This window comes from Pelobates fuscus, chromosome 10 (assembly GCF_036172605.1).
Source record: "Pelobates fuscus isolate aPelFus1 chromosome 10, aPelFus1.pri, whole genome shotgun sequence".
In the NCBI taxonomy this organism is placed as follows: domain Eukaryota; kingdom Metazoa; phylum Chordata; class Amphibia; order Anura; family Pelobatidae; genus Pelobates; species Pelobates fuscus.
The window spans coordinates 134615328-134640965 of record NC_086326.1 but is presented as its reverse complement, the minus strand read 5'-3'; positions in this window follow the sequence as shown (position 1 = coordinate 134640965).

Sequence of the window (25638 nt, the reverse complement as noted above, 5' to 3'; positions counted from 1 at the left end):
TACGGCTGCACCCCTGAACTTCTGCGTGGACCTCCCTTCGTCTCGGCGCCACTGGTCTGTTGTCCAGGAGATCATCGGCCTCTACATAAGAAGTGCTGGGGTGTCCCCGTCGATGAGTGTGAACTCAGGTTCAGGAACGAGGAGGTAAGACAACTGCTGTTTTAGACGGCAGACCCACTAGGGGTATACCGATTGTGCGGTAGGCCCATAAGGGGTTTGAATTGTGTATGGAATCTGCCCCCTCTGTCGGAGGGAAGGAGCGAAGGCGCACCGCTCAATCGAACGCTCTTTAGTCAGACCGTTTGATTTGGTTAGTCAGGCGGGGTTCTGGTGTAAATAGCCCTAGCCGGACACCGGTGTCTTGTCTAGACTAGCGTTCTAGAGTGTATATTTTGTTCGCTAGGTCGGAGGGACCGGGAGACTAAGCGGCGTCTGTGTAAATTCGGTTCGCTAGCTCTCAACCTATCTTGGCTAAGTGGGAAGGCGTGTAAATTTGGAACCCACTAGATTTTTGATAGTAATCGACTAAGAGGCGTCTGTGTAAATTCGGTCCTCTAGCTCGCTATATGTGGTGCTTGGGCAGTGTGGCTAACCAAAACGGATGTAGATAGTTTTAGGTAGTCCATCAAGGTACTGGCCAATAGTTTAGTTGGGAATTGTAAATGTGTTAAAGATTGTTAGTAAAGTGTATATCTTGTTAGATAGCGCGAGCTCAGCCGTCTAGCGAGAGTGTTAATAGTGTGTTGCTGTATCATAGTGCACGGTACCATAACCCTGTATATTTACTGACACTGTATATAAGTACTAATCACTGTCGTCCATTGCATGTTTAACACCATAACCACTAATAATTGTATTGTGACCTTAAATTGTGCTTTGACCTATGCTAACCGTACTGTAACCGCTATTTGTAAAAGACGATGTTACTGGGGTGTGTTATAGACGGGTAATTCATATATAGAGAATTATAGCGTGGGTGACTGTATAGTTTCGCCAAAGGGCATAATATTGATTATCTAGTGACTGGTGTAACAGCTGTGTGTGTACGGGAATTCCCTGAGTGTTTATTGTGTTATTGTGTACGTTTCACTTGGTAACCGTACCACGTGGTGCTGTTGCCAGAGGAAACGGGTGTGACTGTTGAATAGTACGCGTGCATAGTATTCGTTGTCAACGACGTTCCATTGATAAGTATGGGCGCGTCGGAGTCAACGATTCCGGATCCCTTAGGTTGTATGGTAAAGAATTTTAAAAAGGGATTCAAAACATGTGATTTTGGGGTTAAAATGTCTCCTGTACGTTTGGTTACTTTGTGCACTAGGGAGTGGCCTACTTTGGTTGCGGCATGGCCGCCACGTGGTAGTTTGGATCCAACCCTGATACAGCGTGTACACGTGGCTGTGTCAGGTAGGCCTGAACTTTACGGGCAGTTTCCATATATTGATTGTTGGAGACAGGCCGTAAATGACTTGCCAAAATGGATTCAGATATGCCACGAGGAGCAATGTCGCCTCATGGTGGCCAGGACTTGTTTGTCCACTAGGACTGTGGTTAGGCCCATTTTGGACACGCCCCCTGAGTCCGAGATCCCTTTGCCGCCCCCTTACTTCCCTACAGGAAGAGGTAACGCGAATGCAGGAAGTTCTATACCCCTCCCCTCATTGCCCTCATCCACTTCCGCTTCCTCCTCTAGTACAGAATCCACCCCTCCTCGTATTAAACCTCCCCTTCCGGAACCAGAACCAACCCCCGGTAGATCTAAATATCCTGATTTGGCGCCACTTCAAACTTCCGGTCAAGCTTCTTCTAGCTCGGCTGGGAGTATTCTATTTACCAACTTTTCCCAAAATCAAGCTCCCACATCCTCATGCCCTATTTCTCCCCGACTGGAACCCATAACTGACGCCCCTCCACGTAGCCCCATACTAACCCGACAACTGACCGGTACCCAACAATTAAAACATTATCAGATGCCTCTTCGTCTAAATCCCGGGTCAGCCTATATCGATGCCGCAGGTCAAATGGCACATGCTGACCCAGTCTTCGTATATGTCCCGTTCACGACTACCGATCTCTTGAATTGGAAGACCCACAATTCCTCGTACACTGAGAAACCACAAGCTATGACCGATCTGTTCACCTCGATAGTTCAGACACATAATCCGACATGGGCTGATTGCCAGCAGTTATTAATGACTTTGTTTAATAATGAGGAAAGGACAAGGATTAATCAAGCGACCATTAAAGCGCTAGAGGATAGAGCCCGTGCTTTGAATCAAGCCAATCCGGCAGCATGGGCTGCAACACATTACCCTAACACCGATCCCGACTGGAATGTAAATGGCGCAGATATGGTTCAACTCAGAGCCTATAGAGACGCTATAATTGCTGGCATGAAAGCCGGAGGGAAGAAAGCCATTAATATGTCGAAGACAGTTGAGGTGATTCAGAAAAGTGATGAAGCGCCCAGTGTCTTTTATGACCGATTATTGGAGGCATACAGCTTGTATACCCCCTTTAATCCGGAAGACGCAGATAATTCCCGAATGGTGAACTCCGCCTTTGTCAGCCAAGCTTACGGAGATATTAAGCGCAAGCTACAGAAGTTAGAAGGGTTTGCAGGTATGTCTATCACCCAACTAATGGAGGTAGCAAATAAAGTATATATGAACAGGGAAACAGAGACTAAGAAAGAGGAAGAGCGCAAGATGCGTAGAAAGGCAGATATGCTAGCGGTAGCGATCGCAGGCGTAGATAGACGGGGCCCAGATAGAAGCGATAGTAAGTGGAATGAGGAACCTCTGAGTAGAAATCAGTGCGCATACTGTAGGGAAGAAGGGCATTGGAGAAATGAGTGTCTGCGAAGAGAACAGTATGAGAGAGACAGACCTAGGACAGGTTACGGAAACTTTAGAGGCAGAGCGAGAGGTAGAGGAGGCCCCGGAGGGAGCAATGGTAATAGAGGGAGTAATGGGAACAGAGGAAGTGTAAGGGAAGATAGGTACTATCCAGCAGCGCAAAGGTCCCGCGATAGAGAAGGTAGGGACTTTGTGGGATTGGCTGACACGGTCATGGAGGACTATTGATACCGACCGGGCTCCATCCCCCTTGGTCGAGCGGAGCCTATGGTCGATGTATCAATAGGGGGAAAAAGGAGTGCGTTCATGATCGACACTGGTGCTGAACATTCGGTGGTGACTGACCTAGTTGCTCCTCCATCTGGAAGAACTATTACTGTAATAGCAGCAACTGGAAGAAGTGCTGCAAAACCGGTTCTTAAAAGTCGACTCTGTACATTGGGAGGCCACGTAGTAAAACATCAATTCCTTTATATGCCTGAATGTCCAGTCCAATTGCTGGGACGTGATATGCTATCTAAGTTACAAGCGCAGATTACGTTCCTACCAAATGGAACAACATCCTTAAAGTTTAATGGACCTTCAGGTATTATGACATTATCCATACCAAAGGAAGAAGAGTGGCGACTTTATACAGCGTTGACTAGCCAAAACCCTAGGAGTGATGAATCCTTATTCAACATACCAGGAGTTTGGGCAGAGAACAACCCACCAGGACTGGCCCGCAATATTCCACCTATTAAAATCGAACTAAAACTTGGGGTTTATCCAGTGAGCCTAAGACAATATCACATCCCGCAGAAGGCTAAGAAGAACATCCAATCTTATCTGGATAAGTTCATACGGTATGGTATCCTAAAATTCTATACTTCCCCCTGGAACACCCCATTGCTGCCTGTTCAAAAGCCCGGTACAGATGAGTATCGACCTGTGCAGGACTTGAGAGCAGTCAATGATGCGGTTGTTAGTATACATCCAGTTGTGCCCAATCCATATAACCTGCTTGCTTTAATTCCAGGCGGGGCTACTTACTTTACAGTCTTAGACCTCAAAGATGCCTTCTTTTGCCTCCGAATTGCCGCAGAAAGTCAATGTATCTTCGCTTTCCAATGGGAAAACGCTGTAACGGGCTCAAAACGCCAAATGACCTGGACAAGACTGCCCCAAGGGTTTAAAAATTCACCTACCCTATTTGGTTCAGCTCTAAGTCAAGATTTATTGGATTTCGAGTCCATCCCAGGAGAGTGTGTATTGTTACAATATGTAGATGACTTGTTGATAGCAGCAGTTACAAAGGAAATATGTCAGCAAGCAACGCACGATCTACTACACATTCTCTGGAAGGCAGGATACAAGGTGTCTAGAAAGAAGGCTCAGTTGTGTTTGCCAACTGTCAAATATCTGGGATTCCATATCTCTGAAGGTCAAAGAATTATGGGGCCAGAGAGAAAAGAAGCTGTGTGCCAAATACCGATACCCAAGAATAGAAGACAAGTGCGAGAATTCTTGGGGGCAGCAGGCTTCTGTAGGATATGGATTCCCAGCTACGCGATACTGGCAAAACCTCTGTATGCAGCTATCAAAGGTACAGAGCACGACCCCTTCTTATGGACTCAAGAACAGCAAACGGCATTTGAAGATGTGAAGAAGGCTTTGATGAGTGCTCCAGCATTAGGTCTACCTGATCACACACGACCATTCTACCTGTATGTACATGAGCAAAGAAGAATGGCTGTGGGAGTATTGACACAGTACTTGGGATCATTGCAAAGACCTGTCGCCTACATGTCTAAGCAACTGGACGCAGTGGCCAGCGGACTTCCACCTTGTCTAAGAGCCGTAGCTGCAGCCGCCCTGCTAGTAGCTGAAGCCGATCTGGGTCAAGAACTTTATGTACGAGTCCCACATGCAGTACAGACGTTGTTGGATTACAAAGGAAATCATTGGTTTAGTAACAGCCGTATGACCAAGTATCAAGCAATGTTGTGTGAAAACCCAAGAGTGCATTTAGAGACTGTAAACACCTTAAATCCAGCTACCCTTTTGCCACAACCTACTGAAAGCCAACATGATTGTTTGGAAGTAATGGATGAAGTATTTTCAAGTAGACCCGATCTTCGTGATATTCCCATCCAGAACCCCGATGTTCAATATTACACCGACGGCAGTAGTTATGTGAAAGAAGGGATCCGCTATGCAGGATATGCAGTAACAACGATAGACAAGGTGATAGAAGCTCGGCCACTATCAAAAGGAACATCAGCACAAAAGGCAGAATTGATAGCACTGACACGAGCGTTACAATTGGCTGAAGGTTTAAGAGTGAACATCTACACGGACTCCAAGTATGCGTTTTTAACCACTCATGCCCACAGAGCTTTGTATAAAGAAAGAGGACTATTGAATTCAGAAGGCAAAGAAATCAAGTATGCAGCTGAAATCCTACAACTATTGGAAGCAGTGTGGGAGCCGAGAGAAGTCGGTATCATACATTGTCGAGCGCATCTGAGAGGAGACGGTGATGTAACCAAAGGAAATCGGATGGCAGATAGTGCAGCTAAACGTGCCGCTGAATCGGGAAGACAGGAGTATGTGGGGCATATAGCTGCTCTTATACCAACTCCACTGTCTCAATGGACTCCAGTTTATACAGCTCAAGAAGAGGAGTGGTTAAAGACTGAACCTGGAAAGTATTTGGAGAACAAATGGTATCAGTTAGAAGATGGAAGAATAGTCATTCCAGCATCACTAGCGGTAGAAATTGTCCAAAACTATCACAACGGGACACATTCTGGGAGAGACAGCACAGAAGAATCTCTCAGAAAACATTTCTACATACCAAGATTGTCCAACTTGACTCAGGCCATTGTACGAAGATGTGTAACGTGTGCTAAAAATAATGCAAGGCAGGGACCAGTAAAGCCACCAGGAGTCCAGTTTATGGGGGGACTCCCCATGTCCGATTTACAAATTGACTATACAGTGATGCCTAAATTGGGTGGACATCGCTACCTGCTGGTGGTTGTGTGTACCTATTCAGGCTGGGTAGAAGCATGTCCTACTTGTACAGAGAAAGCAGGAGAAGTTGTGAGATTCCTGTTACGAGAAATAATACCCCGATATGGACTACCCTGCTCTATAGGATCGGACAATGGTCCAGCTTTTGTTCATCAGTGCCTACAACAACTGACTCATATGCTTGGTATAAAGTGGAGGCTTCATACGGCATATAGACCCCAGAGTTCTAGTAAGGTAGAGAGAATGAATAGAACTATTAAAAATCAGTTGGCTAAAATGTGTCAGGAAACCCAACTTAAGTGGAACGTTCTCTTGCCCATAGCTCTATTGCGAATCCGCAGTACACCTACCAGAAGGATGGGTCTCTCTCCTTTTGAAATCATGTATGGGCGACCACCTCCCGTACTTGGTAACTTAAGGGGGGATTTGAGTCAGTTGGGAGAAGGAATTACCCGGCAGCAGGTTGTAGAGTTGGGTAAGACTATGGAGGAGGTACAGAAATGGGTACAAGATAGATTACCTGTGAATATTTATCCCCCAGTTCATAGTTACCACCCAGGAGACCAAGTGTGGATTAAAGAGTGGAATAATGTACCGTTAGGGCCCAAGTGGAGAGGTCCTTATGTTGTTCTTTTGTCTACCCCTACAGCGATAAAAGTAGCCGAAGTGACTCCGTGGATACATCACTCCAGGGTTAAACCAGCAGCAGTCGATTCTTGGCAAGTTACAGCAGATCCAGAGAATCCCTGCAAGATCCGGTTAAAGCGCACGACTCAGTCGGAGTGACGAGGAACCTTGTGGATTACAAATTTTATTGTTTCAGAGATTTGGTAAGTGAGTGAGAGGGCCATAATAAAGCCTGTCCGCTCACCGACGTATAGTATATAAGCCAGGAAAAGTCCCGAAGGGACCCCTGTGAAGACGAGCAGAACTCCATTCCCTGCAGCCCTTACATCCTGGAAGCTGAGGTGCCTTCGCACGGACGAAGACTGAGGATGACGACGAAAGATGTGTTCTTGATAATGTTTATTTATGTGTATTTTTATATTCAGGAAGGTAGAGGTACCGACACTCCTAGCTGTGAGGTATGCATTAAGACTACAAGAACAGGTAACCATATTTCCCAAACCCTAATTTGGCATTCACAATACGAGTGTAAAGGAGATGTATCGAGATGTAGATACCTAAATATAGAATATAGTGTGTGCCATTTAGGAGTAGGAGAACCTAAGTGCTTCAGTCCAGAGTATCAACCTCGTACAATTTGGTTAACTCTCAGGAATGGAGATCCTCAGGGGACCCTAATTAATAAGACGGTATTAGAATCCGTACATTCTTCGGGTGTTCTGCTATTTGATGCGTGTAAGGCGATATCAAGTGGTAGAAAGCCGTGGAATGTATGTGGGGATCTTAGATGGGAGAGGACGTATGGGTCTAACGATAAATATATTTGTCTCAGTAGTAAAAATAAATATGTGAGTCCTAGATGCCCAAATAGAGATTATAACTTTTGCCCATATTGGTCTTGTGTGGGGTGGGCAACTTGGGGACAGACAGTAGACAAGGACATGATTGTGACTAAGTTGCCTACCAGCCCATATTGTAAGTCTATGGAATGCAATCCAGTCCATATACTTATAAATAACCCCGACAAGTTCTTAGATAAATATGGTAATTTATTTGGGTTTCAAATATATGGGACGGGTTTAGATCCTGGGACAGTATTGTTTATAGGGATAGAGACTGATACGGTATCCTCCCAAACTCATAAAGTATACCATTCCTTTTATGAAGAGATGAGCATAGATAATAAGATCCCCCATAATGCTAAAAACCTGTTTATTGATTTAGCTGAAAGTATTGCCGGTAGTCTTAATGATATGTGAGTGGAGGTACTAACATGGGATATGTGAGTGGAGGTACTAACATGGGAGACCAATGGCCTTGGGAAGCAAAGGAGGTAATGTCCGGTTCTGAGGCAGTTGACCAATTAATATCTATACAAGCCGATTATCATATGAGTGTTAGAGGTAAATCTGAGTGGAGATTAAAGACCTCCATCATAGGTTATGTTTGCATAGCAAGGAAAGGAATGATGTATAATACTTCTGTAGGAGAATTAACTTGTCTAGGGCAAAAAGCTTATGATGATGATACAAAGAATACAACTTGGTGGTCGGCTTCAAATGTCTCAGAACCATCTAACCCGTTTGCTAGATACGCCAATTTAAAGGATGTGTGGTTTGACCTATCCATCACATCTACCTGGAGAGCCCCAGCAAATTTGTACTGGATCTGTGGTAAGAAAGCCTATTCGGAGTTGCCACAGGACTGGGAAGGGGCATGTGTGTTGGGTATGCTCAAACCATCCTTCTTCTTGTTACCTATTGAAACAGGTGAGACTTTAGGTGTTAAAGTGTATGATGTGAATCATAGGAAGAAAAGGGGACCCATAGAGATAGGCGCCTGGGAAGATAATGAATGGCCTCCCCAGCGTATTATAGATTACTATGGGCCAGCCACGTGGGCAGAAGATGGTACCTTTGGTTATAGAACCCCTATTTATATGCTCAACCGTATTATAAGATTACAGGCAGTGGTTGAGATTATTACTAACGAGACATCACAAGCGCTCAATCTTCTAGCGAAGCATAATACCAGGATGAGGACAGCAGTATACCAAAATAGATTAGCTTTGGATTACCTTTTGGCAGTAGAGGGAGGTGTATGTGGGAAGTTTAACCTGAGCAATTGCTGTCTTCAAATAGATGACGAAGGGCAAGCAATAGCTGAGCTTACTAGCCATATGGTTAAACTAGCGCATGTGCCTACTCAGGTATGGAAAGGGTACAATCCAAGCAGTTGGTTTGGTAGCTGGTATGAGTGGTTTGGAGGGCTTAAGGCAGTGGTAGGTGGAGTCCTACTGATTTTAATGTTGTGTCTACTCCTGCCGTGTCTTATACCCTTAGTAGTTAGGTCTGTGCAAAGCCTGATAGAAAATATAGCAGAGAGGAAGGCTGCTGCACAGATAATGGCAATTTATAAATATAAGGCTCTAGATCAGGGAGAACCAATGCAGGAAGATGAGTGTTGAAGATTCACATCATAAGATAAGTCTGGTCTGGTTCAAGGTAACTTGCGGTGTATGCAGACTAAGGTTAAGTGATGCCTCAAGTAATTGTGAAATATCAAGAGGCATCAAAGGGGGGAATGTGGTGGAATCTCGGTAAAAATATATTTAGTAGGCCGAGATTACCACGTGGCATGTGTACGTGCATATGCTGACGTATCGATCAGTTGGTTGCACGAGGCAAGATACGATCAGTAGTGTACGGAGCATGTGCAAGAATACAGGATGTAGTATTCCCCTCCTCCATTGTGCTGGACAAGTCATGCGGTCAAGCAGGAAGTTAATTCTTATTTGTATTGATTGGTCAAGAGAATGTGCGGGTGGAGCTTAATATGGGAGGAGTTATGTGCCTATATAAGGAGCCTGCACTATTGTCCGGGGCTCAGAACTTGCTGTATTTTGGTGACATTAGTCCCTCTGAGTCCCGATCGGTGATCCAATAAAGAATCTCTTCCTTCCTGAAGAAACCTGTGTCCATCTCTCTGTGCTTGGCTTCCGTCAGTTTCTCCGGTATCATTAGTGGTTCTAAACAGCAATTTTTCTAGAGAAACCTTGCCCCAAGGTTAAGAGATACAGAAGAAGTAAGGTGGGTTAAGAGATACCCAAGATGGTGAAAGGAGTTAAGAGACACACAGGAAGGTGAAATTAATTAACAGACATACAAGGTTGGAGGGAGGGGTCATACAGTGAACCCAACCGTCCTTGCCAATAAACTGACCATGCGCCTATGCACCACTTCCTCTCACCTCCCCCCTCGGCATAAAAATAATTTCCTTCCAGTGCCTGCCGCCAGCCCACCTTATCCACGCTCGATGGGCACGACATCCCAGGTAACCTAAGGTTAACCCTTTAGAGCAGGGGAGGTTGAGACCTTAAAACTCGTTCATCTCATTCCATATACTTAAACGTAACCCCTCAAACTCAATTGGCAAGGACATACCCCCGGCCACAACACCGCTGTTTTACTCCTAAAATCAGCGGTGGACCCCACCAAAACCACCCATGGCCTGCTCCACCACTTCTTGCAGAACTAGAATCCCTCAAGCCCCCAAAACAAACCTAGAAACCCATCTTGTTCGATTTTCAACGACAGGGCACTCACATTGCTGCCAAAAGGAACGGGTGATAACCTCAGCCCAGACCCTGGGAACATCTGGGAAGAAAACAGAATGCGTGCCATGTCCAGATTTAAGGGTCAAACACAAATCCCAAACGAGCACCAAACCCAGGTCATTTTCACCTCATGTATCTGCCTCTAATCTCTCCAATATTCCTTTTCCTCTGCTGACTTTTGACATTGGCATACCTAAGACCCAAATGACACCACCGTCTGAACATCACTCTCACAGAAACCTCCAATGTCTTGACCTAGAGCATTTCTCCACTAATCTCCAAACTCTCCTTTTACCTATCTCAAACCTCACCTGTCCTAGTTCTGCAACCTCCTTCTACAATTCCACCCTCTCCTCTCAACTAGACATCATGGCACCTTCTACATTTAAACGCCGCAGGCGCCCCCAACCACAACCCTGGCACACCAAGCTCACTCGATACCTCCAAAAATGCTCCAGAACTGCTGAACGCTGTTGGAGAAAGTCTCACTGTGCATCTGACTTTCTCCACTATAATTTGTTTTTTTTTAATTCTTTATTTTATTGCACATAAAATATTACAAGACATGTAGGACAGATGCCACATCAGCTTAACAAACAATATTTCAAGCAATACAGGCGTTGGAGTCTGCGCATTTTTTCTTTTTCACATTTGTAACACAGAGTAATGTAACAGAATAGAATTCTAGCGAATCCAGTTAATAAACATAATACAGATTGGTCGGAGGGTATAGATTCAACTCGTAGGGTTGTACAATTGGTGTTGCATAACAGTGAAGGAGGGGTGGGGTAGAGGTCATGCAGGCAGTGAAGGGGTCGTATGGGGATGGCACTTGGATAGCCCTAACGACCTAGGTAGGTCAACCACGGCTGCCATGTTAGGGTGTATGTGGTAAATTTATTTGAGTATGAGGCATCTAATTCTTCCATGATCCGTATGAATTCCACCTTCTGTATCCACTCGCGTACTGATGGGCCCAGTGCTCTTCCATTTTAGTGGTATCAACATGTTTGCTGCTGTCAGCATATGGTTTACGAGCTTGCGCAGGTGGCTTGGCATGTGGGTGGTGTGCATGAGGAATAAAAAGGTTTCGGGCGAGTGTGATACCCGGTGGCCATTGATAGACGCTATTAAGCTTCTCAGTCTCTGCCAATAAGTTTGAATAGATGGGCATAGCCACCAGATGTGAGCTGTGGTTCATTTAGGTTGCCCGCATCTCCAACATATATGAGGTACTGTCGGGAAGAGTGCACGGATCTTAGTAGGTGAGTATTGCCATCTGGATATCCTTTTGTATGTGCTTTCCCTTACCACTGTGCTGATAGATGAGGTATAGGTGTGTGTGAATATCCTATGCCATGTTTCCTGAGGAATGGTGATACCTAGCTCATCTTCCCATGCCGACGTAAACGTGGGTAGTAGGGTGTGGCTTGTGGTGCTAATCTCCACTATAAATTTATGCTGAGCTCATACAGCTTGGCTCTTTCCTCTGCAAAAGTTAATTACTTCAATACCCTCATAAACACACTCTCCCGCAAACCCAAAAGACAATTTCACATATTTAACTCTCTTCTTCGACCTGCTGTTCGTCCTCCACCTACTAACTTGACCGCCAGTGAAGTGACTTTGCAACTCACTTCACTGACAAGATCTCTACAATCAGAGAAGAGATCTCTCATCTTTCTTCTTCCCCTTACAATACTTCCCCTAACTTCATGTCAGGATTACAGAATGATCCAGCACGTAGAATTGTATAACACAGAGGACTGATAGGTAACGTATACCTTAGAATGGCCGGACTAATTTACCAAAGAATAGTCAGGAATAGCTGAGGTCAAGGGAAACAGAAAGAGACACAACGATAAGGAAAAGGCAGGAGTCAGGGATGCCAAAAAACAGGGAAGTCAAAAACAATGCCAAAGTCAAATAACCAGAATTACCAGGATCAAAAACAACCACAAGGGAAACCACGACAGGGCACTGAGCAGGATTAGAACTGGGCCTAAATACCCCTCCTCTAGATCTGATCGGCTGTAACCGGCCTTTGACCCCAAAGCAGTTACCAGGTTCCCATTTGCATAATTGCTGCTCAGCATTAACCCTTGTGTTGATTTGGTTGCTTATCGGCACAACTTTTCCTGTGTGAACAGTAAATGTCATTAACCACATTTTTATAAGCGGATGAATACGTGACATTACCCCCCACCTGAAGAACGCCCATCAGGCGGGCAGGACCAGGCTTGAGAGGAAATTTGGCGTGAAAATAGTGAATCTTGCGGCCAGCATGTATATCAGATGCCGGAACCCAAAAACGATCAGCTGGTCCATAACCTTTCCAATCCACCAAGTACTGTAAAGTGCCCCGAGAAAACCTGGAATCAATTATGGAGGAGACCTCATACTCTTCCTGTCCAGAAACAACAAAGGGAGGAGGAGGGACACTTGAGACAGTATATTTTTTGCAAATAAGAGGTTTGAGCAAGGACACATGAAAGGTATTAGGAATTTTCAAGGAGGCCGGAAGGGCCAGAGAGTACGCAACAGGATTGATCCTACGAAGGACATGAAAAGGTCCAAGAAACCTAGGAGCAAATTTCATGCTAGGGACTTTGACCCTGATGTTACGAGAAGATAACCAAACCCTCTCACCCACTTGGTAAACAGGGTTGGCACCTCGACGTGTATCAGCAACATGCTTGAAACGGTCAGCAGCAGTACCCAGAGCAGATTGAACTTTAACCCAGGTATCACGGATGGAAGCCAGACGGTCATCCAAAGCAGGAATCCTTAATATATTCCTCCATTACATTACTCTCCTGAGGAGAGAGAGCATAGACTGCTCCCTTAGGTGGCATAGCGCCAGGTAGTAAGTTAATGGAACAGTCATATGGTCTATGAGGAGGTAGAGTATTAGACTGAGTCTTGCTGAATACTTCTTTAATGTCACGGTATTGTATAGGAATCTCAGGATTTTGAGGTGTACTAGTGGGTAATTTGATAGTGCCCACTCTTTTGGTGACATGCAATATACACCTTTCATTACACTCCTTACCCCATTATAATATTTCCCTATTAGCCCAGTCAATGTGAGGGTTATGCTTGCTAAGCCATGGAAATCCTAACATGATAGGACAAGAAGGAGATGCAATCACCTGAAATGTAATCTCTTCCTTATGTAAGGCACCAATGGAAATATTTATAGGTAAGGTTTCATGCGTTATTAATGGTTGTGAGAGTGGTCTCCCATCAATAGCTTCAACGGCTAGGGGTGATAGTCTCTCCTTGATAGGTATAGTATTATCCTTGACAAATTGGACATCAATGAAATTTCCAGCAGCCCCTGAGTCCATCAGGGCTTTGCATGAAAAGTGCTTTTTGTCAAGAATAATCGAAATATCTATGAGAAGTCTATATTTATTCTTTTCAGAGGATGTCTCCATTAAACCTAAGACCTGTCTCCTTAAGGTACTTAGGTGCAGTAGTTTCTTTGGACAAATGGGACAAATGGGACAATTGTCTCTCATATGTCCTTTACTACCGCAGTATAAACATAAACCTTCATTTCTCCTATATTGTTTCTCGGCCTCTGACAGTCTAGTGACCCCCAACTGCATGGGTTCAGGTTCGGACTGTATAGGAAAGTCAGGATAAACAGGTTCAAAGAGACAGGGTTTTAAAGGCATAGTCATATGCCTGGTCTTATTTCTAGTTTTCTCTCTGGTTCTTAGTCTATTAAGTTAAGTTTCTTGGGTAGATCTTTAGCAGCAATCTCATCTGGCATAGTGTCAGATAGTCCCTTTTTAAATGCAGAGATTAGCCCACTGCTAGTGCAGTCTACCTCGGAGGCCAGGGTATGAAATTCTATGGCATAATCCGAGATAGACCGGTTCCCTTGTCTGATCTGCATCAGAGCAGTGGAGGCGTCGTCCTCCCTGCCTAAAGGTTCAAACGTAAGTTTAAATTCCGTAAGACCTTCTTCCTTGGGCTGAGTTTGCTCGTAATGACGCGGCTCATGAATCTTCCGGTAAAAGCCCTTTTTATGTTGTTTATGGATGGCATTCTGTTGTTCTGCCGGCTGCATTCTCCTTACAGGGCATGCCAGTTCTGGATGAGCATTTGGCTGGTTTACATACTACTTGGGAGCAGGTTCAGCGTTCTTTGGTGGACTCCACTGCTCCCAAAAGGTTCAAGCTGACAAGCATCGCAGGGCGGCTCCATCCTATGTCGTGGGGGAGAGGATTTGGCTTTCCACTCGCAATATTCGCCTTCGTGTGCCTTCTATGAAGTTGGCTCCTCGTTTTATCAGTCCTTTTAGTATCTTACATAAAGTTAATCCTTGGATCTTCCTAGTAACCTACGTATTCCTAATGTCTTTCACACCTCCTTCTTGAAACCCCTCCTGTGTAACCGTTATACCCGGCATGTTCCCCCTCCCCCTCCTGTTTCTGTGAAGGGTCATGAGGAGTTCGAAGTAGCTGCTGTGCTTGACTCTCGTTTTCTCAGGGGTCGCCTCCAGTACCTGGTGCATTGGAGGGGCTATGGGCCTGAGGAACGCAGTTGGATTTCTGCTGACGCTGTTCACGCTCCTCGCCTTGTGCGTTCCTTCCATTCTCATTTTCCTGCCACCCCCTGCCCAGTGGGCGTGCCTTCAGGGGGGGTACTGTAGCGGTACTTACCTTATCCGGGGGCCGGCCGGGGTCCTCAGTTCCCGCCGCGCGCGGCTCGCTCGGGGAGCGAATGACGGTGGGCACTGACCGCGGGATGCGGTCACGTGTCCCGCCTAGCTCCAAGAGCGCGCCGCGCGTCTCGGGCACTCTCTTAAAGGGGAAGTGGGAGCCGAAAATTAAAACAGTCTCCCATTGGCCCCTGTCATCCCACATTCCCCATACACTCACATTTGGGGGGCGTTGATATCAAATTAAACGTTAGGGTATTTATACTTACCTCTCCCTTAACTCCCTGCCCTATCGTGGTTTCTGTTTCAGTTCCCTTTAGCGCTTGTTGTGTTCAGTTGTGATTTTTTGTATCTGACTCCGTCTATCTCTTTATCCCTGTTTTGTCCTGTTTGCCGGCTTACTGATTACTGTGTACCAGACCTTGACTAGTGTGGCGAAACCGACCTCGCCACGTGTCCTTGGAGGGGGCTGCTTGCCCGCCTCTTGCCTTTGGACTATGGACCCGACTTTATGTGAATGTGTTAACCCAGATAGCTATGCCATGGAGCCCATTCGTGTAGTTAAAGACTTCGGCTCCATGGCAATTGAACTGTGTGAATAGGATCTGCACGCTATTCGTAGTTTTGTACGCTCAGATCCCAGCTATCTGGGGATATGTGAAATGTCTGTGTGTTATGTGTAAAAGGTGACTTTATGTATTTTAAAGTGTTTTACTGTCTTTGTGTCCCCATGTGCTCAATGGAGTCTGTCTCTGTCTTGGGAGGTAATTGGATTACTTCTCCATTGTCTCCAGGAGAGAGGGCTCTGTAAAACCGGTCTGAGCCGGAAAGCCATGCTGGCAGGGGTTTTAAAAGATACTTTACTAACTTTTGAACCCCTGGTCTGATTCATGCCATTTTTTAATATGTTGTTCCCCTGAATGAATTGATTGGATATGTATTTTTATGTGAATGTGATGTATGGTTTTAGAGTTATGAAAGTTGGGTAGAAAGTATGTTTTAACTGTATGTATAATTGAGTTTCCTCTCAGGATAAGGGGAGGGAATATGTGGGATGTAACTGATGTGTGAGAGGTTGTTTTATACCTCCCATTGGGAGGACCTGTATTTGTAACAACTGCAATAAAAACCAGGCTGGGTGTGCCAGCACCTCAGATTCTGCTTGACCCTCAAAACGAAGTGTCGTCTCGTTATTGGGGGAATTGGATTGTATGCTGACTGCCAGGAGTGTAAGCGGATTGTATGCTTTTCCTGTTCGGCTAATTCCAGGGTTCGTTCCAGTTCGGGAGTTGGTGAATTCGTACAGTTTGGAGTTCAGGAGATTGGTGATTGCAGTAGCTGCTGGTCTATGGAAAAGGGGATTATCGCCTAAACGATTTTTTAATCCTCTTGTGAGTGAAACGGTCCGTTACAGCCATTCTAAGGTCCGGTAAGAGTCCGGTAAGACGTATCTCTGCTTTATATTGTCAATTGTTGGACTAAATCTTGCGAGTTGTGGTAAACTACCGTGACACCTACAGTGTCCCTTTATAATGCAAAATGATTCCCTCTCTGGAATACAATACAAATAAACTGCAGAGCTGTGTGTGGGGGAAAAAAGCAAAATAAAAGTAATTATCCCATTTTTATTTATAGCAAACAAAAAGCACCTTTCAAGTAGTCTAATTAAGCTGATCTGTTTTGTTTTGTTTTTAGTGACAGAAATGACTAAATGTCAATGGGTTTGACCTGATTTGCATAACTATTCCTCCCATTAATTCGGCATCTTTGATGAAAGATAATACGTCATGTTAATCTAAGAAAGATGAGAGAGATGAAGCAATCTGAGCTAGGACAGGTGTGATATTTCGCACAGAGAAATAGGCACATGGTGGGGCTTTGCAGTGGTAAAAAAAAGTCATTTTTTTTTTATTTTACCACAATTCTTTAAAAAAAAAAAAAAAAAGCTTTTCAACTAGTATGTTTATGAAGACGAATATAACAAGTCACAGATCTCATAACTGTCTCTTTAATTAACCTCCAGTACTAAAAGTCAGAATTTACGTTTATAACAAACTGTATTAAAATAGATTTGCACCTTACTGATTAAAAAAAAAATATATATATATATATATTTTTTAAATAGTGAAAAAATAATAAAGGCGATGCAGGATTGTCTTGTTGCTCCCAAACCTCAGGCAGAGCTAGTTAGCTTTGCCACACAGATGTCTTTGGACGCCATTTAATATATAGCTAACCGTGGCCGCAAACGCGAGCAGATTCTGGGTCCTTAACTATACGCGTGTCAATAACCATTATGTTTTCTCTTTATGCTAGTTATTTTAGCTAAATCTCACTCTGTTGGATTAAATGTTTAGCTAAGCTTAAAAATATAAAAAAAAATGTGCAAATTATCCCACCACTGTCTAACCTATGTGAATCCTGAAATACGCTGTTGTGGCGTCAGTTGATATGTCTGTAACCTCCCGCACAACAAAAATAAAGAATTTTAAATAGTGAAAAAATAAAATATTATTAATAGCTGAAAACAGGTATCTCTTTCCTTGTGAGAATCCTTTATATAAAATTAGCATTGCAGTGACAAAAAGCACAATGTTATGCATTAAACGCAAGATCTGAGTTTGTTCATGAATGCAAATATTCTATTTCTTTATCTTATCTAAAAAAAATGCCAAACTGTTTTTGTACAATGAGAACCTGGTCACTTTAAGATGAGATATACAATATGTTAGTGGAAGAAGCTTTTTACTTTCTTAAAGGAACACTATAGCGTTAAGAACATAAACCTGTATTCCTAACACAATAGTGTTTTAGTCTTATTTAGATTCAGCCCCCTTAAATATTTTTCTTTTTTTTATATATATATTTTTATTTCTTCAAAAAATTTTATATTACAATTATCAAGACATACAATAACCTCAATTTCCATTCTTTGTATCGATGGATATGTTTCCCTACAAACAATTTACTAAGAACCGTAGTAATAGGATAAAACGAACAAAAATTAGCAGTTTTACCATTGTTAAACTAGTTTGGGAAACCATATCCCCATTTAACACCAAAATAAAGATTGAAGTTAATAAAAACTCATCCCATACTCATCCACACCACCGGAGGAATCAGGCAAATGCCTTTCGGTTGTTCTCAACCCTCTTTACTAAGAACTGTAAAGCTGGTATTCCTCCGGGAACATACACACACTTCGGGGCGGTTGGAAGACTCTGCGTTATACCTTATCCTTACTAGCAGTAAACTTCTCAACTAACTTTTCCCATTTACTGGGTTCCTTCAGACCTACAGAATTACCTTGGATTATCCCCATTTCCATTTTGCATTGGTATATAGCTTGTGTTTTAATTTCTCTCCACTCGAATACCTTATTACTTTTCCAATATCTGGCTATTGTTATCTTGACTGCCAATAAAATGTGCGTTATCAGCTTACTTATCTCATTTGGCATAGCAGGCCAGCCCAAATGCAACAGAAAACTTTGTGGTGTAAAGGGTATATCTTTCTGACCCATACTTTGAATCTGATGGAATACACACTTCCATATGTTACTTAAAGGTTTACAGTTCCACCAGATATGGAGATAATCTCCCAAGCCTTCCTCACTTCGCCAACATACCGATGTCTGATCTTTATACATTTTAGCCAATTTTACTGGGACCATATACCATCTGTTTAGGAGTTTATAAAAGTTTTCTACTATATTTAAGCAATGTACCGATTTTGTTAACTTTAACTATTGCATTTATCATGTCTTGTTCAGGGATCCCAATATGTAGATCTTTTTCCCACTTAATCCTAGCTTTCCAGTCCGAGAATTTCTGTAAATCCTTTAAAAATTCATAGCATCTGGAGATGTGACCTTTAGTGCTATAGTTTTCCATAATCTTTTTAAGGGAACTAATATTTCTACTGAGCTGGAAATCCAAAAATTTCGCCAGATAATACTTAATTCTTAGATATGTAAATATCTCTTTATTGTCTATCCCAAACTCTGATTGTAACTGGTTAAATGGCTTTATTTCCTTTGTGTCAATAAGCTCTTGTATATACTTAATTCCCTTTTGTGTCCATCCATTAATATTAATATCATCAATGTTACTTTTAATCACCTCTATAGGTAAAAATGGGAATAATCTATATTCTATTTTGCATTTTTTCTTAGTTTTATTCCAGAATCTCCACATGCTATCAATAATTTTTGAGTTTTCTGGACGGACTAATTTTTTTTTTTCCCCCTTTTTCCTGGTTGACCAGAACAGAGCAGACAGACTACTTGTCTCTACTAATGATTGCTCAATTTGGTACCATGCTTGATCCTTTTGGTCTGTACTTAGGGTATTAACCGTGTGTGCCAACATACAGGCGTTATGATATTCTATTATATTTGGGGCAGCTAGACCCCCTTCTTTTCTTTTCTTGGATAGTAGCTGGAGGCTTATTCTCGGGTTTTTTCCCTTCCAGATAAATTTCGAAAAAGCTGCCTGTATCATTTTTAACCAAGGATTTGGAACCTGTATTGGTACCATTCTAAATAGATAATTCCACTTAGGCAAAATATATGAACGGATGGTATTTATACGCCCGATCCAGGAAATCTCTCTGCTAACCCATTCTTTTAGAATCTTGTTAGTATTTTTTATGAGAGGAAGAAAATTGACCTCTATAACTTTATTTATGTTTCTTGGTATTTTAATGCCAAGAAACGAAATATATCTCTTTGTCCAGATGAAATCATAAGATGTTTTTATATATTCCTTGTCCTCTCTTACTAGATTTGTTGCCATTATTGTAGTCTTATTAGTGTTAATTTTATAGTTTGAATATTTACTGTATTGGTCTAATATTTTTATCAATTCCGGGACTGATGTTCTAGGGTTCTGCAACATAAGCAGAACATCGTCCGCATATAGGTTAATCTTATGTTCTACATTGTTAAACAAAAAACCCTTAATCTGCGCGTTCTGCCTTATATCTTCTGCCAGAGGCTCAATGGTTAAGACATAGAGTAGCGGGGACAGAGGGCAGCCCTGCCTAGTACCATTCTTAATGTTAAACCAGTCTGCTTCTATTCCTGGACCTATTGTCCTGGCAGAGGGAGCTGCATATAACGCCATTATGGCGTCATATACTGCCCCAACTATACCAAACGACTTCAGTGTATCTCCCAGAAAATCCCATCTGACCCTGTCAAACGCTTTTTCAGCATCCAATGACAGGGTCAGGAGGGAGACCTTCTTCTTAATCGCAACTTCATGCACATCCAAGATTCTCCTAAGTCCGCCTGAGGCTGCTCTGCCGGAGATAAATCCAGCCTGATCCTGATGAATCAAAGCAGGAATGCAGATTTTTAAACGGTCTGCTATGATTGAGGCATAGATTTTTACATCCCCATTCAGAAGAGATATAGGTCGATAGTTCTCTAATTTGGCTGGATCTTTATCTGGCTTCAGAATTGGGACTATATTGGCTTGAAGCATCTCACTGGGAAAAGCCCGATTTTCCACTATCGAATTAAATACCCCTGCGAGGCGTACCGATAGAGTGTCCCTAAAGATCTTATAAAATTAATTTGAATAGCCATCAGGGCCAGGGGCTTTATTCATCTGTAACTTATTTATTGCTACTATAATGTCCTCTGAGGTTATTGGTTTATTTATCTCATTCAGATGTTCTCTAGTTATTTTTGGCATTTTCCTTTTTATAAAGTATTCTGATGAGGGGAGTTGTTGTCCCACCGGGTCTAAGTTATATAATCGGCTATAATAATTATTAAAGGCTAACCCTATCTTTTTGGGGCATAATAACGTTTCTTTACCCGTCTCGATTTTATAAATCCTCCTCATTATTTTTTTATTTTTTTATTTATTTGTAAGCAACCTGTCTGCCCTATTGCTCTTATAATACCAATCTATCTTTAAGGAATGTAAAGTTTTTGTTTTCTCCTCCCATAATAGTTCATTTATACGGCTTTGCACTGACAGCATTTTTACACTGATCTCTTGTGTTGGAGAGATTTTGTTTTCACTAGATAGTTTATAGTAATCCACATAAAGATCCCTCAGAGGTTTCCCCTTTTTTTTTTTTATCGATTGTGCCTAGTTTAATTAAGTACCCTCTTATGACACATTTATATGTGTTCCATATCACTGGGATCGACACCTCTCCAGTCTCATTTTCGAGAAAAAACTTATCTGACATCTCCTCTATATATTTTCTATTTTCTTTACTAGAAAGAATGTTGTCATTTAATCTCCAGTTTGTTCTTCTTTCCCTGTTATTCACTATATCCACCTCCAAAATCATAGCATTATGGTCTGACCATGTAACTTCGTCTATAAGGACTTTGTTAGTGCTATTGACCAGGGCGTCATTGCCCAATATTAGATCAATTCTCGAATATGAGAGATATGATCTGGAGAAGCATGTATAATCCCTCTCGAGTGGATGGAACACCCGCCAAATATCCAGTAGGCCATATTTTTTAATTATCTTTTGGAATTGTGCTGCCTGAGCTATTGCAGCTTTATTTTGCCCAGCGGGATTTAATGATTTCCTGTCAAGATTTGCATCTAATATACGGTTAAAATCCCCCGATAGAAGTAATTTTCCCTGTTTTATTTTTTCTACTTTATCCAGAAGATCATAAAAGTACTTATTTGAGGGGTTATTAGGCGCATAAACATTAACTAGTGTATAGATTTCTGTTTGAATTTTAATTATCATTATAATAAATCTGGCTTCCTCATCTTTTTCTTGGTAAATAATTTTGGCATCAATATCCTCGGTTATCATAATGGCTACCCCTCTTTTCCTCTGCTTGTCTAATGAGGCACATGCCACTATTGGAAACCCTTGAGGGATAAATCTTATCCAATCCTCTCTTCTCCAATGCGTCTCCTGTAAGAAAATTATTTGAGCTTTTTCTTTCTTAATATAGTCGAACAAGATCGCTCTCTTATTGGGAGAGTTTAAACCCTGAGCATTTAACGATAAAAATGTAACCATTCTCTCTTTTTATCCTCTTGTACACTGCCCCAAGTCCATTGTTTATGTTCTTATTGGACCTGAATTTAATAACAATCCTTATCTGAAAACAAGCCCCTGCCCCTACCACACATACAGCACCATTCATACCTCTTCCCCTCATATCTGAGGGGCATTCATACTGAAAACCCTGGGTAATAACCTCCTGGGTTTAGAACCAAAAAGGAAAAAAAACCTGAATGGAATCTAGTCCTCATCAGGATGACTCCTAGACAAGGAAAAATTAAGAGCTGAACTGTAATCATCCCCGTATACTACTTCGTTTTCCCACCTTCTAAAATGCTTCAACAGTGACCCCAACCTCCCTCTAATAGACAAACTTTACACGATTTTTAGTTCTTCCCGATTGGGATTCCCCATCTATAAATCAGTCTCTCCCGCACTTTAGTCTCAACCCTCTGTCGTGTTCCCTACCACCCTTAACAAAAAGTACTATTACTTCTATCTAGTTGTAATTACGATTCTAATTTATCTTCTTGTGGACCCCTTGTCTATATTTATACTCTAAATTTTATTTTTAATATTATTCAATAATAAATTCTTGTGGATAGCCTCTTCCTCTTTTAAATTAACCCAGTGTTACGTGAGTGTCTCTTCCATTTAATTCATATTAATTTTACCCCCCATATTCTCACGTCAAAAATTAATCCTCTTGTGTAAATGTGATTTTATCTATTACTCTACCTATCCCTAGTTACTCTCTCTTAGTTTTTTTTTTTCTCCCTTTCCCTTTCCTTTCCTTCCTTTCCCCCCCACTTATTCCCCTTTTTTGTTAAAGTGCAACTCCGTCCTACAAAATTAGCCATTCCTAAATACTTTAATATATTCCCCGTGAGGAATAAGTGTCATTATTAATGTATCTTTTAACTTAATTTCCACTTAATTTCCCCCATATTGTGTTCTTTTTCCCCCATACCCTATGCACTCTTTTCCCATTGTGATTCACAAAAACCATTTCAAACTCCATCCTGAATTGACCTTGTCGACCAACTGATTTCGATTCTCTCCCTAATTAAACTATATTCTCCAACCAATTAGTTGCATTTTCAAGTGAATCAAATGTATGCGTGATCCCGTCTTTGGAGACTATAAGTTTGGTGGGAAATCCCCATCTATATTTTAGATTTTTTTCTCTTAAACGTAAAGTAGCTGGAAAAAAGAGTTTCCTCGCTTTCCTTGTCTGGAAAGAGAGATCTGGGAAAACCTTTATGTCCTTAAATTTTCCTTGTTCTCTTTCTGTTTGTCTTGCTGCTTTTAGAATTTTTTCTCTGAAGGAGTAAGAATGACAGGCGATAATTATGTCTCTTGGGAGATCATCCGGAAGTGTTCTTGGTTTATATAAGCGATGTGATCTCTCAAGGAAATCCATTTTATCATCAATATGAATTTTAAGAGCTTTAACCCCTTAAGGACCAAACTTCTAGAATAAAAGGGAATCATGACGTGTCACACATGTCATGTGTCCTTAAGGGGTTAAAAAACTCCATAAGGTAATTTCCCAAATTTTCTTGTGAAATAGATTCCGGGATATTTCTTATTCTTAGATTGTTTCTTCTTCCTCTATCCTCCAAGTTAGTAGATCTCTCCTGCAAATCGTTTAACATCACTTGTTGTTTCTCAATGGTCTCTTTTTGCTTCTGAAGGAGGAATTCCAGGTTTTCTATTTTTTGTTCGTTGACTGTGACCTTTTGACCCATTGATGCTATGTCTTGCTTTAAGTTTGCAAAACTCCCCTGCATTTCTAGTTTTATTTGTTCCAACTGTAGATTTAAACACTCTTTTAAATATGCTGGGGTTATCATTTGTTCTTCTGAGCATTCCTGTGGGTCTTTCTCATTAGGGTCTCCCATTGGCTTACTTAATATCATTTTGCTTGGCGTTGATACCGAGGAGTTTTCTATTGAGCTTTTGTCTCCTGTTGCATTGAAAAAATTTGAAAGTCTCCTTTCTTGATTTTCCTTCTTTTCACGGTCTTTTTTTGGGGGAAGCTTTGGGTCTTGTCTTTGCTCTGCCGTTTTCCTTGTCGTCATTTCTCTAGTCCTTTTTTTCCCCTCAGTTAAGTGGGGCACTTTTCTCTTCTTTTCCCTTTTTTATTCTTATCAGGATTTCCTTCCTTCCTTCCCCCCTGCAGGTGCTGCAACTCCCTTCTCAGTCTTATTTCCCTTCAGGGAGGGTACTGGGCCGATGTTATAATGCCTTCTCATCGAAAGAAAAAAAAACCCCAAAAATTTGATTTCATTCAGACTGCTCCTAAGCTCCCCCTGTTCCGGGTATAAGTTCCAGTCAGTCGGCTGTCTTTTACCAGTCAGATAGTATTGCCACTTCTCGAGTATAGGCTTACATTCAAAGCAATGCCTAGTTCTTAATATTTAGGCTAACCTGATTTTAGCAGTAGCTTCCTTGCATACACTGTTTAAGGGCTGCCCTGAGAGATTGTACTTAATTCAAGTTCGTTCACAATTCTGATTAAATTCTCATAGCTCTCAACCTGACTTCTCAACTTCCCCCAGGGGGGATAAGCAGGGAGAGAAAAAAAGGGAAAAGGTCCTTTCGGCCTACCCTCCACTTCACAACAATTTGTTCCAAAAGTAATTATTAAGCCATTAATAAAGTTGCTCCCACCTCCATCTACCGGAGCGTTTCCACCCCCCCCTTTATAGATTTTTTTTTTTCTTTTGGTTATTAGATTCTTGCCTCCCCAATGTCAGATACCCCGAGGGGTTTTCACCTGAGTTGTCTTGGAAGTAAAAGCGGAGGGAGATAGGTGGTGGTAGGCTTAGGAGATTGATAGTAGGAGCCTGGCGCCAAAAGCATCCTCAGCTGTCTCTCCGGTATTACGGGTCAGGGCGGCATACGCATCTGGCAGTCAATAACGGGATCTGTCGGGGTAAACACTCGTCGTGCTCGTCGAGGTAAGCAGCCACACACTCATACGGGCGGTGTCTCCCTCGTACCCTCGTGGGACTCCAGCTCAGCTCATCGCGGCGGCGTGCACGCTACGCTCCCTGCGTGACGTCACGTCGTCATCCCCATCCCCGCCCCCTTAAATCTAAATAAAAACTTGGAGAAATAGAACAACCTACCTCCCGCAACGTCATGCTGACTCTTCTAAAAGTCCAATCCAATGGGAGAATCTCAGAGGGGAGAATTGGGGACTAAAAGCGCATGCACGGCTGTGATGTGCTACACATAGAGGTTAGCTGTGAGAGCAGCAGAATAGCTGTGAGACTCAGTTCTCATAGCGGAACTGCTTCTAGTGGCTTTCAGGTGGACAGCCACTAGAGAAGTGTTTAACCCTGCAATTTTAACATTGCCGTATCTCCTAAACATAACATGCCAAATACAAACGCTATACTTTGGCGCTTTTGTCAGAATAAGCCTTAACTAAGTTAGTATAACTTAGAGCTACTGCTTACTTAGGAAAGCTTTTTGAATATTTACAGAAACCTTTCACAATGTTCTTAATAGAACATGGATTTAGTAGATAACCTCTTTTATGTATTTTTTATTAGTTTGAATGAATTTAGGATATATATAGGTACAGGGCCGGTGCAAGGATTTTTGCCGCCCTAGGCAAAATAAAAATGTGTTGCCCTCCCCCCCATGTGACATCACAATGTCCCACCCATATGATCTGCCATATGAACTAACACCAGTGCTGCACACAGTGTGTGTTTACATTAAAAAGCCTGCAGGGACCGGCTATAGACACCAGAACCACTTCATTAAGCTGAAGTGGTTCTGGGGACTATAGTGTCCCTTTAATGTGAGGTTAATTAGAGATTAGT